The following is a 10,873-nucleotide window of genomic DNA, read 5'->3' as shown; positions in this document are numbered from 1 at the left end:
GGCCGGATCTCAGCTCACTGCAAGCTCCGCCTCCCGGGTTTACGCCATTCTCCTGCCTCAGCCTCCCGAATAGCTGGGACTACAGGCGCCCGCCACCTCGCCCGGCTAGTTTTTTGTATTTTTTTTTTTAGTAGAGACGGGGTTTCACCGTGTTAGCCAGGATGGTCTCGATCTCCTGACCTCGTGATCCGCCCGCCTCGGCCTCCCAGAGTGCTGGGATTACAGGCTTGAGCCACCGCGCCCGGCCGCCACATTTTCTTAATCTAGTCTATCACTGATGGACATCTGGGTTGATTCCAAGTCTTTGCTATTGTGAATAGTGCCGCAATAAACATACGTGTGCATGTGTCTTTATAGCAGCATGATTTATAATCCTTTGGGTATATATCCAGTAATGGGATGGCCGGGTCAAATGGTATTTCTAGTTCTAGATCCTTGAGGAATCGCCACACTGTTTTCCACAATGGTTGAACTAGTTTACAGTCCCACCAACAGTGTAAAAGAGTTCCTATTTCTCCACATCCTCCCCAGCACCTGTTGTTTCCTGACTTTTTTCTTTCAGGAGCTATAAGACTGGAACAAATGGGCAGCCACTGAGAGGCTCAGCCTTGCTCACTGCCTTGCTCACTCACTACTTTCTGAGCAAGGCAATTCTCCTCCTTTTCAGAATCTCCTGCCTGATAAAAATCAATGATAAAAATGTATATCCTGTCCAAGCAGAAACTTTTATTTCCCAAGGGCTCAAAGCATTCCCAATCACCAATCCTGTAATCCACAATTCCAGTCAGTATTTAGCCAATAGGCTAAATTTATCTTCTAAATATCAACATCTATGTTCAAATCAAGAATAGATCCAATTAGCAGGTAGAGGAATTAGAACATGCAAGTCAGTGTCCTACCAATATAATCCAGAGACATCACGTTAGTGCTGCTAAAAATGGTATTAGCTAATTAGGTGACCACCATTAATGCAAGTCACGATGCAAGGTAACTGACAGTGTTGTTGCCCTGTTGACCCAAGCCACAGTTTATGGCCACACCACTCTGAACAAGTCTGATCTCCTCTGATGAACCATGCCATTTATCTGAACCTGAACTCAGTGATATTTAATTATATACTTATATACTCATGCCCTATAAAATAGGCAGGACCCAGAAGGCTGATATTGTTTTCTGTTTCTCAGATAATAGTAATACCCTTTGTTTTTTGTGAGTAAACTAGTTGCTCCAAAGAGAAACTCACCCACAATAATTAGTTCCCTGAGATCTTTTCACAAAGTCCAGGACCCAGTGGATCCATCCAGTGGCATTTACAGCCTAGAACTGGTATTTTCCTTACAATGGCATGGTCCAGCTCATTGACAACAACAAATTGCTAACTGTAGAATAATTTCTCTGGAATTTTATAGAATTCAAAGGAAACAACTGCATTCTTTCAGAAATTTACCACAACTGAAACAAGGCCAAGTTTATAAAAATTCCTCAACTGTAATCTACTCCACAAAATCCCAAAGCTGGAAAGAACCTTGAAGTCATCTAGTTCACACATATCCTTCAGAAAAGAAAAGATCAAAAGGACTTGAAATTAAAAAAAAAACAACCCTGGGTTCCTGTCCTATTTCAGCCACTAATTCATTTGACCCAGAACACATTATATCATCTCCCTCAAATAGTGTCTTCATATGTATGATGATAGCTTTAAACCAGATTATGTCTAAAGTTCCATCTAACTTGAACATCCATGATTCTACGAAACCAGACTATAGCCGGCCCTTGAATAACATGGGTTTGAACTGTGTGCATCCACTTATAAGCAGATTTTTAAAAATAAATATACTGGAAAAATTTTTGCAGATTTCTGACAATTCCAAAAAACTCACAGAGCATAGCTTAGAAATATCAAAAAGATTAAGAAAAAAGGTATGTCACAAGTGTACAAAAAATATGTAGATACTAGTTTATTTTATCACTTACTACCATAAAATATATATGAATTTATTATAAAATGTTAAAACTTACCAAAACTTAGGTACACAAACATTATACATGGCACCATTCACATAAACAAACACAAAGATGTAGTACTAAATCATAACCGCATAAAGCTAACCATGCTACATACTGTACTACTGTAATAATTTCACAGCCACCTCCTGTTGCAGTTGAGATGAGTTCAAGTGTTGCAAGTATCCACTTAAAACCCTATGTAACACTAATCATCTTTGCGTGAACAGTTCATCTCTGCGGTATATTGCGTTACCACAGTAAAAAGTGACCTCTCAAAGTTCTAGGTATCTTTCATTGTATTTAGTGCAACATTGTAAACCATGAATAACACCATGGGATCCATATACAGTGCCACTAGGGATGCTGGAAGTGCTCCCAAAAACAGAGAAACGTCATAACATTACAAGAAAACATTGCACTGCTTGATATATTACTGTAGAATGAGGTCTGCCGCTGCACTTGCCCACCATCTCAGACAGACAATTCATTTTGTAAACAGATGATGTAAACTTACAATTGTGATAACTATAGTACAGTACTGTAACTGTGTCTTATCTTCCTTATGATTTTCTTTTTTTTTTTTTTTTTTTTTTTTTTTTTTTTTTTTTTTTTTTTTTTTTTTTTTTTGAGATGGAGTCTCGCTCTGTCACCAGGCTGAAGTGCAGAGGTGCGATCTCAGCTCACTGCAACCTCCGCCTACTGGGTTCAAGCAATTCTGCCTCAGCCTCCCAAGTAGCTGGGACTACAGGCGAGCGCCACCACACCCAGCTAATTTTTGTACTTTTAGTAGAGACGGGGTTTCACCATGTTGGCCAGAATGGTCTTGATCTCTTGACTTCATGATCCACCCGCCTCGGCCTCCCAAAGTGCTGGGATTACAGGCATGAGCCACCGCGCCCGGCCCTTATGATTTTCTTAATAACATTTTCTATTCGGTAGCTTATTTTATTGTAAGAATACAGTATGTAATACCTATACAAAATATATGTTAATCGACTGTTTATGTTATTAGCAAAGCTCCTGGTCTACAGTAGGCTATCAGTAGTTAATTTCTGAAGGAGTCAAAAGGTACATGTGGATTTTCAATTGCGTGGGCGGTCAGCACCAAACTCTTAAGTTGTTCAGGGGTCAACTGTACTTTGAAAACTGAATAGGGAGAAAGAGCCTACATTTTTCCTTACAGAGAAATGCCAGGACTTTTGTTAACTTTCAAACTAGAGGAATGCTAACTGTCATAGCTGAGATCTGGGAAAATTTTAACCTATGCCAAAGTCAAGTTTCTACATAATTATTTTTAAAGTGAGGATAATTTTTCTACTTGAGACAACCTAGCACAGTGACAGAAGAAGAAGATAGAAAATGTGTCACTATTTGCTCTTGCTGAATGCCATCCATAACTTAACTGAAGAGTAGGTGAAATGCATTACCTTCCCAGGGAACAACTCAAATCTCTTTCCAGAGAATCATTCCCTTTCTGCAAGAAGTCTATGAAAGAATTATATACAATAGAATAAAAAGTTATTATTTATACACTAAATCAAAGTTTTCTGGATCATGATTAGACATTTATCAGAAAAACAGTCATAAATTTTCTGCTTAGAGATTTAACACTTTATAATAGAACTAAAATACTCAGAATTGGAATAACTCTAAAAATGAATACAAGTAATTTAAAGGAAAATATTTAATGGATTTAGTCAATAAAGTAGTATAAAAATATACAAACTACAGGTAGGTGCTGTAGTTTAAAATTAAGCATCTTGGTTAATTTGTTAATTGTGTCCTTGGAAGGCATCTTTTATATCAGCCCGACTAAAATGATCTATCACCCTTTGCTCTCTCTTTAAACAAATAAAGTCACTTTACTTCCTCACACTTTGATACAAATTTCTCTATTTCAGTGAATATGGATGTCTACTTTTTCTTTCTTGGTAAGCAGAAAGAAGTCTGAATCACAATTCAAAATGCAACTTTAGTTTAGGTCGAAAATGGGGGACTACTAATTTTATGGGCAATAGTATTATGATGCGCTAAGAATGCCATCAAAACTTCTGCGTATGTATTATATATGTATATATTTGTGCATTAATTATGTAATAGAAATAACATTTACTGTGTGTTATCTATCATCTATTTTCTATCATATCCACTTTAACTTAGGACATAAGTACAGATTAATTAATAACCCTTAGCAAATTAATTAAAATGGGAATTCTTTTCATGAAGTCACATATATCTAAAGTTGTAAGGACCAATATACATGTTGGTTTCAGTGTTAATCTTTTCCTTTAAAGATCAAGTATGATTACCATTTGGAAATTAATTTTTAGGCAGTTATTTGACTAATATCATAGCTCACTTATCTAAGAAAGAAAAGAGCAAGAATTGAGAAGCCTCATTCACTATTGACTGCAAACTATGGCAATGCTAGAGTTCCTAACAAAAATCATCTATGTAGAGTCTGGTTACACAAGTTAGTAATGGCTAGGGACAGCTTAAATTTGCAGTATGTGTACACTAGTTCATCAGAACCTCAATTGAATAATATATACTCTTTAACCCCCCAAAAAATTACTGAGGATCTTAGCTTTGGGCTTTAACTATTTGGACTAGCAAGTTTTGTTTTGTTTTGTTTTGTTTTTAGTAGCTATTCCCAAAATGTAAATCAGTTAGATAATATATGGTGAATATATTTAATAATTGATACACTCAATAACAATGAAAGTATTCATGGATATGAAAAAAATACCTCCCCTTTTCAAAAAGGTAATTTATGTATTAAGAAAAAAACTTCAGTGCTCACTTCGGCAGCAAATATACTAAAATTGGAATGATACAGAGAAGATGAGCATGGTTCCTGCACAAGGATGACATGCAAATTTGTGAAGCGTTCTATATTTTTTTATCTGTGCAGCAAACCACCATGGCACATGTTTACCTATGCAACAAATCTGCACATCCAGTACATGTATCCCAGAACTTAAAAGATGAAAAAAAAAAAAACTTCAGACAACAGATGGGCTTTAAGAGATAGAATAGAAATGTGGAGAGCTTTCAGTTTGTCAGGTAGCTAGCAGCACCTAATAAGCGTCTCCCAGTTTCTTATAAAAATAACTTTGATGCCAGGTGCGGTGGCTCACGCCTGTAATCCCAGCACTTTGGGAGGCTGAGGCAGGTGGATCACCTGAGATCAGGAGTTTGAGACCAGCCTGGCCAACATGGTGAAACCCCAACTCTATTAAAAACACAAAAATTAGCCAGGCATGGTGGTGCGTGCCTGTAATCCCAGCTACTCGGGAGGGTGAGGCAGGAGAATTGCTTGAACCCAGGAGGCGGAGATTGCAGTAAGCGGAGATCGTGCCACTGCACTCCAGCCTGGGCAACAGAGTGAGACTCCGTCTCAAAAAAATAAAAAATAAAAAAATAAAAATAACTTTAAAGACAATTCTCATTGAAGGAAGACATCTTATGGAAATACATGATTGCTCAAAGATAAATGTATAAAGACATTCATTGGAGCTTTGTTTGAAAATGAAATCATCAGAAATTACCTAAATATTCATCAAAAAAACAAATGTTTAAGTAAACTATGATATACCAATGCAATAGGTTAATTTGCAGCCTTTATAAATACCGAAATATGTATACATTTATATGAAAAGTACTCCCTGCATAAAAATAAGATTTTCAAAATGTTTGGACAGTATCTGTAGAATAAGCCTGTTTAAAAATAACAATAATAAAATATGTATACATTATGATAAATGCAAAAAAGTTCCGATAAATATTTGCAAAATATTTGATCATCTTTGGGAGACAAGATTATAGTGTATTTCACTTCACTTTTTGCTTATTCATTTATTTTAACACCTTTATGAGATATAATTTCCACACCATAAAATTCATCCATTTAAAGTATACAAATTCAATGGTTTTCAGTATACTTACAAAGTTGAGCGAGCATCTCTACACTCTAATTTTAGAACATTTTTGCTACCCCCAAAAGAAAAAAGAAACCACATAGGTATTAGCAGTCACTCTCCGTTCCCTCTCTAGCAACTGATCTAGGCAGCCACTAACATACTTTCTGTCTCTATGGATTTGTCTATTCTGGATGTTTCACATAAATGGTATTGTACAATATGTGTCTGGCTTTTTTTCCTTCACATAATGTTTTAAAGTTTCATCCGTGTTGTAGCACGCATCAGCACTTTATTCCTTTTTAAGGCTGAATAATGTTCCATTGTATGGATATATATGGATATATATTTTGTTTATCCATTTGTTAGTTGATAGACATTTGGGTTGTTTCCACTTTTTGGCTATTATAAAAAATATTGCTATAAACATTGGGGTGTGTTTTTGTGTGGATGTATGTTTTCATTTCTCTTATGTAGATGCCTAGGAGTGGAATTGCTGGGTTATACACTAACTCTATGTTTAACTTTTTGAGAAGCTATTAAACTGTTTTCCATAGCAGCTGCACCATTTTGCATTGCCACCAGCAACATATGAGGATTCCAAATCTTCCATATTCTTGGCAATGCTTGTTGTTGTTTATCTTTTTTATTATAGCTACCCTTGTGGATACGAATTGGTATCTCATTCCACTTTTGATTTTTATTTCTCTGATGGCTAATGATATTTAGCATCTTTTCATCTGTTTACTGGCCATTTGTATATCTTTGGAGAAATAGTTATTCAAATCCTTTGCCCATTTTTAATTAGGTTGTCTTTTTATTGATAATTTATAAGAGCTCTTTATATGATCTGGAGACATATCCCTTATTAGATACATAATTTGCAGATATTTTCTCTCATTCTGTGAGTTCTTTCTACTTTCTTGATGATGTTCTTTGCAGTGCAACACTTTTTTATTTTGATTAAATGCAACTTAGCTTTCATTTTCTTTCACTGCATTTGGTGTCACAGTTAAGAAATCATTGCTTAATCCAAAGTCATGAATATTTACACCAACGTTTTCTTCTAAAAGTTTTACAGTTTTACTCATACATTTAGGTCCTTGATCCATTTTGAGTTGTTTGTGGCATGAAGTGGGTCCAACTTCTTCCTTCTATGTGTGGATATCTAGTTATTCTAGCACCATTTGTTGGAAAGACTATTCTTTCCCCTTTAAATGGTCTTGAAACCCTTGTTGAAAAATCAGTTAATCACAAATCTAAAAGTTTACTTCTGGATTCTCAATTTTATCCCATTGAGCTATATTTCCAGCCTCACATCAATACTACACTGTCTTGATTATTGTAGCTTTATAGTAAGTTTTGAAATCAGAAAGTATGTGTCCTAGATTGTTTTGGCTATTTGGATTCCCTCATTTCCATATGAATTTTGGGATCAGCTTATCAATTTTTGCAAAAGAAAATCAGGTAAAATTTCTACAAAATTGCATTGAATCTGTAGATAACTTTGGCAAGTATTGCTATTATGACAATATTGTCTTCCACTCCATAAACATGGGATACTTTTCCATTTAATCAGGTGTTCCTTAATTTTTTCCAACCATGTTTTATAGTTTTCAGAATAAGTTTTTCACTTTTTGTTAAATTTATTCCTAAATATTCAATTACTTTTGAGCAACTGTGTATTTCCATAAGATGTACATATACGGCCGGGCGCGGTGGCTCAAGCCTGTAATCCCAGCACTTTGGGAGGCCGAGACGGGCGGATCACGAGGTCAGGAGATCGAGACCATCCTGGCTAACACGGTGAAACCCCGTCTCTACTAAAAATACAAAAAAACTAGCCGGGCGAGGTGGCGGGCGCCTGTGGTCCCAGCTACTCGGGAGGCTGAGGCAGGAGAATGGCGGGAACCCGGGAGGCGGAGCTTGCAGTGAGCTGAGGTCCGGCCACTGCACTCCAGCCCGGGCGACAGAGCGAGACTCCGTCTCAAAAAAAAAAAAAAAAAAAAAAAAAAAAAAAGATGTACATATACATGAAATTGTTTCTATAATTTCATTTTTGGATTCTTCTTTGCTAGGGTATAGAAATGTAATTGAGTTTTATATATTAATGTGGTATCTTGCAATTCTGCTGGACTCACGTGTGGGATCAAATGGGTTTGGGGAGGTTCTTTACAATTATTTATGTACTAGATTATGTCATCTGAAATAGAAATAGCTTTTACTTCCTCCTTTTCAATCTAGGTACATTTTATTTTTTTTTCTTGCCTAATTGTCCTGACTAGAACCTCCATTACAATGTTGAATAGAAGTAGTAAAGGCGGACATTTTTGTGTTGCCATTGATTTTAGGGTCTTGCTTTTTTATCCAGTCTGACAATGTCTGCCTTCTAATTGAGGTGTTTAAAAAATTTACATTTAATGAAATTTTTATGTGGTTGGGTTTAGACACATACATAAACATATTTTATAAACATACATTTATATATATACACACACATATATTTCCATATGGTTGTGTTTAAACATGGGACAGCTGTGGGTTGTCTTTTTTATTTCTAATCTTTGCTCCCCTTTTTCTCTTTTTCTGCTTTCCTTGGAAGGAATTTTTCGTTTTTGTTTTTCCATTTTATATCTTTTTTTCCTAATTAGCCAAACTTATTTATTATTTAAATTAATGACTGGTTTAGAGGTTAAAAATACACACTTTTATTATTTCTATCTGCCTTCAAGTGGTATTACACCACTTCACATACAGTTTAAGAATCTCACAAGCCTATACTTTCATTACTTATTTCCCTGTTTTTATGCTCTTGTCATACATTTTAATTCTACAAATACTGTGAGTCTATAATACATTGTTATTATTTTTGCTTTAAACAATTCAATTATCTATTAGAGATTTAAATATTTAATAATAAGAAATATTGTTTCTCTTCCTATATATTTTCCCTTTCTGGTGCTCTTCTTTGTTTTGTTTAGATCAGGATTTCCATCTAATGCCACTTTTCTTTTGCTTGAAGGACTTCCTTTAACATTCCTTATTGTGCAGGTCTGATAGTGATAAATTCTTTCAGTTTTTATAGGTATTTTTGAAAGGTAGTTTTGCCGGGTAATGAATTATAAGTTGGCTTTTTTTTTTCTTTTAGTACATTAAACATAGTGCTCTACTGCCACTAGTTTTCGTTGTTTATGGCAAGAAACCTGCTCTTACCCTTCTCTTTTTTCTTCATTACATAATGTGTCTTGTTTTTCTGACGACTTTTAAGACTTTTTTTCTCTCTATCACTAGTTTTAGGCAATATAATTATAACGTTCATTGGAGTAGTTTTCTTAAGATTTTCCTGCTTGGGTTTATTTAGCTTCCTAGACCTGCAGTTTACAATTTTCGCCAAATTTGGGGAAAAAAAAAATAACCATTATTTCTTCAATTGTTTTTCTGCCCTTCCTTTCCCTTCAGTCTTTAATTAAATGCATGCTAGGCTGCTTGAAGTTGTCCCACTACTCACTGATACTCTATTCATTCTTTCATCTTTTTTCTTTATATGTTTCATTTTGGATCTTTTCTATTGTGATATCTTCAATTTCATTTATCTTTTCTTCAGCAATTTCTAATATGTACTAATCCCATACAATGTATTTTTTATCCAATAAATTGTAGGCTTCATCCCTAGAGATTCAATTTTGGTCTTTTTTTAATGTCTTTCAAGTCTCTATTTAACTTGTTTAATCTTTCTTTTTTTGGGGGGGGGGTACATCTTTCTTTTTTTTTTTTAATTATACTTTAAGTTCTAGGGTACATGTGCATAACGTGCAGGTTTGTTACATATGTATACTTGTGCCATGTTGGTGTACTGCACCCATCAACTTGTCAGCACCCATCAACTCGTCATTTACATCAGGTATAACTCCCAATGCAACCCCTCCCCCCTCCCCCCTCCCCGTGATAGGCCCCGGTGTGTGATGTTCCCCTTCCCGAGTCCAAGTGATCTCATTGTTCAGTTCCCACCTATGAGTGAGAACATGCGGTGTTTGGTTTTGTCTTCTTGTGATAGTTTGCTGAGAAGGATGGCTTCCAGCTGCATCCATGTTCCTACAAAGGACACGAACTCATCCTTTTTTATGGCTGCATAGTATTCCATGGTATATATGTGCCACATTTTCTTAATCCAGTCTGTCACTGATGGACATTTGGGTTGATTCCAAGTCTTTGCTATTGTGAATAGTGCCGCAATAAACATACGTGTGCATGTGTCTTTATAGCAGCATGATTTATTATCCTTTGGGTATATATCCAGTAATGGGATGGCTGGGTCATATGGTACTTCTAGTTCTAGATCCTTGAGGAATCGCCATACTGTTTTCCATAATGGTTGAACTAGTTTACAATCCCACCAACAGTGTAAAAGTGTTCCTATTTCTCCACATCCTCTCCAGCACCTGTTGTTTCCTGACTTTTTAATGATTGCCATTCTAACTGGTGTGAGATGGTATCTCATTGTGGTTTTGATTTGCATTTCTCTGATGGCCAGTGATGATGAGCATTTTTTCATGTGTCTGTTGGCTGTATGAATGTCTTCTTTTGAGAAATGTCTGTTCATATCCTTTGCCCACTTTTTGATGGGGTTGTTTGTTTTTTTCTTGTAAATTTGTTTGAGTTCTTTGTAGGTTCTGGATATTAGCCCTTTGTCAGATGAGTGGATTGCAAAAATTTTCTCCCATTCTGTAGGTTGCCTGTTCACTCTGATGGTAGTTTCTTTTGCTGTGCAGAAGCTCTTTAGTTTAATTAGATCCCATTTGTCAATTTCGGCTTTTGTTGCCGTTGCTTTTGGTGTTTTAGACATGAAGTCCTTGCCCATGCCTATGTCCTGAATGGTATTACCTAGGTTTTCTTCTAGGGTTTTTATGGTATTAGGTCTAACATTTAAGTCTCTAATCCATCTTGAA

General features: G+C 35.8%; 1 non-coding gene across 1 annotated transcript; it reads left to right on the top strand.

The window, feature by feature from the left end:
• The first annotated feature begins 4,802 nt into the window (after positions 1–4,802).
• On the top strand, positions 4,803–4,909 carry LOC123570153 (U6 spliceosomal RNA). The gene has a single exon (XR_006694145.1). It is a non-coding gene; the product is annotated as a U6 spliceosomal RNA (small nuclear RNA).
• Positions 4,910–10,873: the final 5,964 nt, after the last annotated feature.

The sequence above is a fragment of the Macaca fascicularis genome, chromosome 18 (assembly GCF_037993035.2).
Source record: "Macaca fascicularis isolate 582-1 chromosome 18, T2T-MFA8v1.1".
NCBI lineage: Eukaryota > Metazoa > Chordata > Mammalia > Primates > Cercopithecidae > Macaca > Macaca fascicularis.
The sequence above is the reverse complement of the archived record's forward strand: the minus strand, read 5'-3'. Positions and strand labels throughout refer to the sequence as shown.